The sequence below is a fragment of the Ixodes scapularis genome, unplaced genomic scaffold (assembly GCF_016920785.2).
Source record: "Ixodes scapularis isolate PalLabHiFi unplaced genomic scaffold, ASM1692078v2 ptg001158l_1___fragment_3__unscaffolded, whole genome shotgun sequence".
Lineage (NCBI taxonomy): Eukaryota > Metazoa > Arthropoda > Arachnida > Ixodida > Ixodidae > Ixodes > Ixodes scapularis.
The window spans coordinates 4,175,001-4,182,500 of record NW_024610108.1 but is presented as its reverse complement, the minus strand read 5'-3'; the positions used below and the strand labels follow the sequence as shown (position 1 = coordinate 4,182,500).

At 45.3% G+C, this 7,500-nt stretch overlaps 1 non-coding gene across 1 annotated transcript in view; it reads right to left on the bottom strand.

Annotated features, from left to right (window-relative positions):
* The window catches only part of LOC120845662, a 1,807-nt gene extending 372 nt beyond the window's left edge, over positions 1-1,435 (bottom strand). Inside the window, exon 1 of the ribosomal RNA XR_005716863.1 lies at positions 1-1,435. This exon is cut by the window's left edge and continues 372 nt beyond it. This is a non-coding gene — a ribosomal RNA (small subunit ribosomal RNA).
* Positions 1,436-7,500: the final 6,065 nt, after the last annotated feature.

Here is a 7,500-nt window from a genome sequence, read left to right as displayed (position 1 = left end):
CAGACCTGTTATTGCTCTGTTTCGTGCGGCTAGGAGCCGCTTGTCCCTCTAAGAAGGGTGCAAGGTGCAGAGAACCACGCAATTATTTAATAGGCTAGAGTCTCGTTCGTTATCGGAATTAACCAGACAAATCGCTCCACCAACTAAGAACGGCCATGCACCACCATCCACCGAATCAAGAAAGAGCTCTCAATCTGTCAATCCTCCCAGTGTCCGGGCCGGGTAAGTTTTCCCGTGTTGAGTCAAATTAAGCCGCAGGCTCCACTCCTGGTGGTGCCCTTCCGTCAATTCCTTTAAGTTTCAGCTTTGCAACCATACTTCCCCCGGAACCCAAATACTTTGGTTTCCCGGAAGCTGCCCGCCGAGTCATTTGAGTAACTCAGGCGGATCGCTGGTTGGCATCGTTTATGGTTAGAACTAGGGCGGTATCTGATCGCCTTCGAACCTCTAACTTTCGTTCTTGATCAATGAAAACATTCTTGGCAAATGCTTTCGCAGTAGTTCGTCTTGCGACGGTCCAAGAATTTCACCTCTAGCGCCGCAATACGAATGCCCCCGTCTGTCCCTCTTAATCATTATCCTGTATTCCAAAAACCAACAGAACAGAAACAGGATCTTGTTCTATTATTCCATGCACTGTTATTCAGGCGAATCGCCTGCGTTGAGCACTCTAATTTTTTCAAAGTAAACGCGCCGGCCAAAGCAAGGCACCTGATGAAGGGAACCAAGCCACGACAGGCATGATGTTCAGCACGGGCCGTAACGTGGTGTCCACGCACTTCCCGCCTGTAACTGAGATCCAACTACGAGCTTTTTAACCGCAGCAACTTTAGTATACGCTATTGGAGCTGGAATTACCGCGGCTGCTGGCACCAGACTTGCCCTCCAATGGATCCTCGTTAAAGGATTTAGAGTGTACTCATTTCAATTACGGGGCCTCAAAAGAGTCCCGTATTGTTATTTTTCGTCACTACCTCCCCGTGCCGGGAGTGGGTAATTTGCGCGCCTGCTGCCTTCCTTGGATGTGGTAGCCGTTTCTCAGGCTCCCTCTCCGGAATCGAACCCTGATTCTCCGTTACCCGTAACAACCACGGTAGGCGCATAACCTACCATCGACAGTTGATAAGGCAGACACTTGAAAGAAACGTCGCCGGCTCGTGGCCGTGCGATCAGCACAAAGTTATCCAGAGTCACCACACAAAACGGACCGAAGCCCGATTGATCTTGGTCTAATAAAAGCACCCGTCGCCCCGAGGGGCTTCGGGCTCACTGCATGTATTAGCTCTAGAATTGCCACAGTTATCCAAGTAGGAAGAAACGATCTAAGGTGATTAAATGAGCCATTCGCGGTTTCGCCTTGTTTCGGCATGTACTTAGACATGCATGGCTTAATCTTTGAGACAAGCATATGACTACTGGCAGGATCAACCAGGTAATCTTTTCGTGGTGGGTCGCCCAAAACCCTACCAACGCGCGGACGCGGGGCCACCGTCAGGCGCCCCTTACGAACCGCAAACACACACAACGCTTAGGAATTACTTCCAAATCCAAGAAGAAATGAAGCACGTTCGAGCGCGCAGCCGGAATATCCCCGACCGAGGTCGGTACCGACGCGGCAAGAAGCGCATAAATTTCTTTCTCGTCGTAGCAACAGAAAGTCGTACGCCAAAAAAATCATTGACGACACCTTCGCAGCGTTGCCGAGCTTTCAGGTCCCGTGAGGACGCGAGGACGCACCCCGGCCTTCGGTCAGAACGCACTCGTCATTTCACACCGTTCGGTTAGCGCGGACGCTCCGAAACACCCTCCTCTCGCATTCGTTTTCAAGACACAGGTGCACCCGAGAACCGACCCCAACGGCAGACGCCAGAGATCGCAGGTACCTTGCTGTAACGACCATGCGGCGGAGGCAGCGGCCGAGACGGCGACGAAAGGCGTCGGCGACGTCGTCAGACGCCGCTCGCACCAATCGAACGCTCGACAGACCCCACCTCCACATAATAGCACCGATAAGTATAAAGAAGATCCTTCAAGAGCATTCTGTACATAGTTTGTGGTTACCAGTTTCGGTGACTGACTGACTGACTTACTGTCTCTCACTTATGTGGCTCCTCGTTATTCAGTATCATTTATTTGTCCTTCTTTCTTTCTTATTTTTTTCCCCTCTCTCTCTCCTTATATATATATATATATATATAGATATATATGTATGTATGTATGTTTGTGTGTATATATATATATATAAATGTTCTTTTTTTCCTGTCTGCCTCTATGTATACATACATACGTACATACTTCCTACCCCTATAAAAAAAAATTATTTCTCGCTTTTTATTAAAAACGTGCTGACCCCTGCTTGACTCTGATTACTTCTTTTCGACTTTCAGTTCATGTTAACATGGTCAACAGAAAGTTTATCGACTTTGTTATTACAAAGTAAACCAATATTTACACGGGGCGTTTCATGCGTTTTGAATTGTGTCAGAGCCGAACAATGAGCGCTATAGTAAGTGAGATTGTCACTGCTTTTAATCCGAATGCTCGCGGTATCGCGCGTGTTTACGGCAGGCTTCATAATAGGCAATTTTCTTTCTTTACACTACTCTTCTTTGCTCACTTCATTGTTTCTACCATTGGTTTCGTTTGGAAGGCCCCGCCACTTAGTTCCCAACAAAGTCCTCTCAAGGAACGAAGTGAGAAGCACGGGATTAACAAAAGAAAAAGATGCGTGTTTTCTAGCGGTTACCCGTGTCGCTTTGCGACACGGGCTTTCTGGCGCTTTCAACTGGGCGAGAGCCGAACAATTTACCCTACTGCACTTGCGACGGGCAGCGCTTTCAAACGGAATACTATAAATCTCGCTTACTCTTCTGGCAAGTTTGATAGGAGACAAATATTATTCTTTTCACGCGAATTGTTCGCTCTATTTCTAATCTCTCTCTTCCGTGTCCTTGGCATGGAACGCCCGCTTCGTCTCCCACAAAGTACTTCCGAGGAATCAAGTGCAAATCACGCGACTTTAAAATGTGCGTGTTTTCTAGCGGTTACCCGTGTCGCCAGGCGACACGGGCTTTCTGGCGCTTTCAACTGGGCGAGAGCCGAACAATTTACCCTACTGCACTTGCGACGGGCAGCGCTTTCAAACGGAATACTGGAAATCTCGCTTACTTTTCTGGCAAGTTTGATAGGAGACAAATATTATTCTTTTCACGCGAATTGTTCGCTCTATTTCTAATCTCTCTCTTCCGTGTCCTTGGCATGGAACGCCCGCTTCGTCTCCCACAAAGTACTTCCGAGGAATCAAGTGCAAATCACGCGACTTTAAAATGTGCGTGTTTTCTAGCGGTTACCCGTGTCGCGAGGCGACACGTGCTTTCTGGCGCTTTCAACTGGGCGAGAGCCGAACACTGTACACTACTGCACTTGCGACGGGCAGCGCTTTCAAACGGAATACTGGAAATCTCGCTTACTTTTCTGGCAAGTTTGATAGGAGACAAATATTATTCTTTTCACGCGAATTGTTCGCTCTATTTCTAATCTCTCTCTTCCGTGTCCTTGGCATGGAACGCCCGCTTCGTCTCCCACAAAGCACTTCCGAGGAATCAAGTGCAAATCACGCGACTTTAAAATGTGCGTGTTTTCTAGCGGTTACCCGTGTCGCGAGGCGACACGTGCTTTCTGGCGCTTTCAACTGGGCGAGAGCCGAACACTGTACACTACTGCACTTGCGACGGGCAGCGCTTTCAAACGGAATACTGGAGATGTCGCGTGCTTTACTGCCAAGCTCAATAAGAGACGAATTTCTTTCTTTTCACGGGAATTATTTCCTCTATTTCTAATCTCGCTCTTTCGTTTCATTGGGAAAGAACGCGCGCTTAGTTAGCCGCAAAGCAGTCTGAATTAATCACGTCCAAAGTACAGAATTTTACAATATATAGTGTTTTTACCGGTTGACCGCGTCAGAAAGCGTACCTTTCCGACGAGGTCTGTGTCGCTTTGACGTGAGCGGGAGCAAGGCGATTTGGGCTAGTGCACGCGAGATTGGCAGCGCTTCAAATTCCAGTACTGTAGATATTGCGTGCATTTTTTACACGCTTGAGGATGTGGGATTTTCTTTCTTGTGACGTGACCCGTTTGTCAAATTGTGTCTCGCTTTTTGGTATCGTTTAAGAAGCCCGTCCGCTTACAATCCTAAAAAAGAAAAAAAAAAGAAATTAGTAAAGAAAGACGCCCATACTTTTTTGTTGCTCTTTCTTTTATTATCTGCGCAGGATTTTAATTTGTGTAAGTTTTGTTTACCGTCCCGACTACGTAGGCGTTCGTACATGCCCGTCCTCGCGCCTCGAATTGTGTGCGAGCGAAATCAATCTCCCCAAGCTAGCTTCATAAATTGCTCGAAAATCGAACGTGAGGAAAGCCAGAGATACGTGGTTTTCACAGGTCGTGCAAGATTAATCCATAAAGTGCGATATTGGTATATATATATATATATACATACATACACATACATGATTTCTGCGACAAATAGGAAGACAAAAAGACCATGTTCAAGCATAATATAGGAACATTGACACTTTGCACACACAAGGGAGGTCAAATGGCAGGTTTTTCTTCCTTGTGCAGGAAACTTTATTGCAATGTCAGAAGGGAAGTTCCACTCTAGAATTGTGCGCTCAATAAAGGAGGAAAGGAAATGCACTTGAAAACCTTCACAGTTCAAGTAAGAAAACATTTCGAAACGACAGTTTGTTTTCTTGCAGGGAGGAGAAGAGGGGAGAGAGGGAGGGAGGGAGGGAGGGAAGGAAGGAAGGAAGGGGGGGGGGTGCCATGCACGGTGAAGACCAGAGTGTCGAACCGAAAACCGAAGTGAACGAAAAACCGGAACCGAGGAGTTAGTTTCAGCCGAACCGAAACTGACCCGCCAACTTGGAACTGTACGGAAGAAAATATAACTGTCTATTTGTCTGACGATGAATAGAAGTACAAGGGTGTACGGCAGGGATAGCTGAAAAAAAAAAGGCTCTATGGACTTGGAGCGGCAGCCCAAAGTCGATGACGACGAAAAGAAAGCACACAGTTTCGGAAAACAGGCGGTAAGAAAGCGACAAATTAAGTAGCCGTCATGTCGAGTTGATTGCTTAGCTCTATTTAAGATGAAGGAAAAAAAAAAGTAGCACAATTGATGCTTACTTGCTAAATTGAATCAACCATTATCTTGTAAAGAAAAAAAACCTCAAATGCCAATCACCTGTATTTTAGGCGACCCAACAGACTGATAACTTTTAAATTCAGGCTAAAATATAACACAAAAAAACAAAAAAAAAACAAGGAAAGAGAGATATGTATGTAGCTTGTCATTTACTGCTCCATCAAATTTAAATAAAGCAATTTATTTCTCGGCACCTGAAAATAAGCGAACCCTACAAATGAATGGAAAGATACCCGTTTGCACTCTTGAAATAGTGCCTATTACGAAAAGAAGCACCAGGTAAATATAATATCACTTTAGCTTCTTCTTTTTCTTTTTAATACGGTACGCTGTTGGTTCATCTTAGTAAAATATATAAAATAGCGCAAAAAAGACGAGGACAAGGAGTATACAGGACAGGCACTCACTTTCAACTAGTTTTATCCAGGAAAAGTAAACATACATATATAGCTTTTATTCACGATAAGTGCCGAGGGCAGCCGAGAAGGCGGCAATAGCCCCGGATGGTTTGATCGTGCTGGGAGACACCAGCATCCCAGCTCAAATATCTTCTACCCTTAAGAATATGTGCTGCTTTGCCTGTCGTGTGTATATACATGTTCACTTTTCCTGAATGAAACTAGTTCAACATCAGCGCCTGTCCTGTATACCTCTTGTTCTTCTATTTGTTGTGCTATTTTAATGTCCTACATTACTTTTGTGCTCCCGCAAATCGAAGCAAACCAATAAAAAATTCGGTTCGACACTCTGGTGGAAACTAAAAGCTTAGAAAGAAAGAGGAAAAAAAGAAAAAGGAAAACATTTTTACAATAATGATAAGCAGGAGGAGGAGGAGGAGAACAAGAAGGCTAATAATGTGGAAAAAAAAGACACGACCCAAATAAATCAATACAAAGGATGGTATAAGTCATGCATACTTACCACATGTAAAATTAATTAAAAAAAGAAATTAGAAAACAAAAATGTGTATTTATATATATATATATATATATTTTTTTTTTCTTTTATCCAGAGGCTTTGGCGCACGCACAGCACTGCACTGCACTGCACTGCACTGCACTGCACAACACAACACAACGACAGACTTTCCACAAACACACCACTGCGTACGAGGACACGACCACGTAGAGCTGCACGAAAACAAGCGCCGTAACTTAATAAAAAAAAAATAAAAAAATCCTTTCACTGGACGGACGGCACAAGAACGGAAACTGCTCAAAGAGCACACACACACACGACACATATTAATGAATTAATAAGGGGCACAAGTAGAACGTAGGACACGGCACCCACACCAGAGGCCTTGCACAAGCACAGCACTGAGCACTGAGCACTGAGCAGCAGGTCACAGGACAGAAATGACGTCCACGCTGAGTAGGCCGAAGGCAGGGAATTACGGACGCACGCGAGGTCACCCACAGGCACTTTCACCGGAACCACGCCACAACACCACGCTGAAGAGCGCGCACTGCAAAGCGAAACCATGCGCTCACCTTCGGAAAGCACGGAGGGCGGGCGGCACAGAGAAGCAAAAAGACGTCAAAAGCACATCGCGATGAAGCGGCGGCGAATGAACACTACTCACTGGTGGAAATGGATATCTCCTCAAGCGAAAACATGCAATGAACACGCATGGTTTAAGATGCACGTGGGAGACGCGCACACTTTCAGAAACCAGGTACGCCAACGCACGCGGGCAATAAGACGGACAAAACGCGTCGAAAATACATCGCGTGCAAGCAGCGCCGACTGCATACTACTCACGGTTGCAAAGGTTTCTTACAAGTTTGCACTCCAGAATCTTAACGCGTTGGAAAGCGTCCGAGCTCACCAAGAACCAAGAACTATCACTCCGCAGGAACAACGCAAAACAAAAGCAAAAAAAAAATAATAATAATAAAAAAAAAAAAAATGTAGGAGACCGCTAGATAGATGAAAACACCGTCATACTTTGTAAACAGAATTTGGAAACTAAGTAGCGCCGCCAGGTGGTCGGCGCCCAAATAGATGTGGAGGCGCGCCTAAATTGTTTAAATATTTGCTGTTTATATGACGAGACGACGTAATGTAAAATCAAATCAATTAATTTAAACAAAAAGTAAAAACTAAACAAAAAAATTAAAAACAAATGAATGAATAGTGGCGTCATCTAACGAACCTAAAGCAAGGCTCCGGTTTTCAAGCCGTTAACTGCGCAGCGCCATCTGGTTTGGATGGTAAAAGAAACAAAATACGCAAGTGACAATGCTACGCGAGAGTCGGAGGGTTGTTTTTAGCGAATCGGGGAAGTA